This window comes from Bos javanicus, chromosome 23 (assembly GCF_032452875.1).
Source record: "Bos javanicus breed banteng chromosome 23, ARS-OSU_banteng_1.0, whole genome shotgun sequence".
NCBI classification, from domain to species: Eukaryota; Metazoa; Chordata; class Mammalia; order Artiodactyla; family Bovidae; genus Bos; species Bos javanicus.
In genome coordinates this window covers 31,579,482-31,580,176 of record NC_083890.1, presented here as the reverse complement: position 1 = coordinate 31,580,176, position 695 = coordinate 31,579,482, and the positions used below count along the sequence as shown (strand labels likewise).

The 695-nt window shown below is 47.8% G+C and overlaps 1 non-coding gene across 1 annotated transcript; it reads left to right on the top strand.

Moving 5' to 3' along the window:
• Nucleotides 1-378: 378 nt before the first annotated feature.
• Nucleotides 379-461, top strand: TRNAL-UAA (transfer RNA leucine (anticodon UAA)). Its single transcript has one exon. It is a non-coding gene; the product is annotated as a tRNA-Leu (tRNA).
• Nucleotides 462-695: the final 234 nt, after the last annotated feature.

Sequence of the window (695 nt, the reverse complement as noted above, 5' to 3'; positions counted from 1 at the left end):
AATTATTCATAGTCTTCCAGGGACTAGCAAGTCTAATTAATTATAAGCCTGTAATATTGGAATGATGCTAAAGCTGAAACTCCAGTACTTTGGCCACCTCATGCGAAGAGTTGATTCATTGGAAAAGACTCTGATGCTGGGAGGGATTGGGGGCAGGAGGAAAAGGGGACGACAGAGGATGAGATGGCTGGATGGCATCACCGACTCGATGGACGTGAGTTTGAGTGAATTCTGGGAGATGGTGATGGACAGGGAGGCCTGGCGTGCTGCGATTCATGGGGTTGCAAAGAGTCGGACACGACTGAGTGACTGAACTGAACTGAACTGAACCGAACCGAACCGAACTGAATATTAGATACATAGACTACTGGGCCCACCACTGGGATGGCCGAGTGGTTAAGGCGTTGGACTTAAGATCCAATAGACATGTGTCTGCGTGGGTTCGAATCCCACTCCCGGTACAACTGCTTTTGTTGCTAAATCATGTCCCACGCTTTTGCGACCACATGGACTGTAGCCCGCCAGGCTCCTCTGTCCATTCGACTTTCCCAGGCAAGAATTCTGGAGTGGGTTGCCATTTCCTTTTCCAGGGTATCTTTCTCACCCAGGGATCAAGTTACTTTAGCATGTATCTTACCCAAAAATGACAGTTTTTAAGCAAAATTGGACAGTAGTCCAGCATATAGTTGACTCTG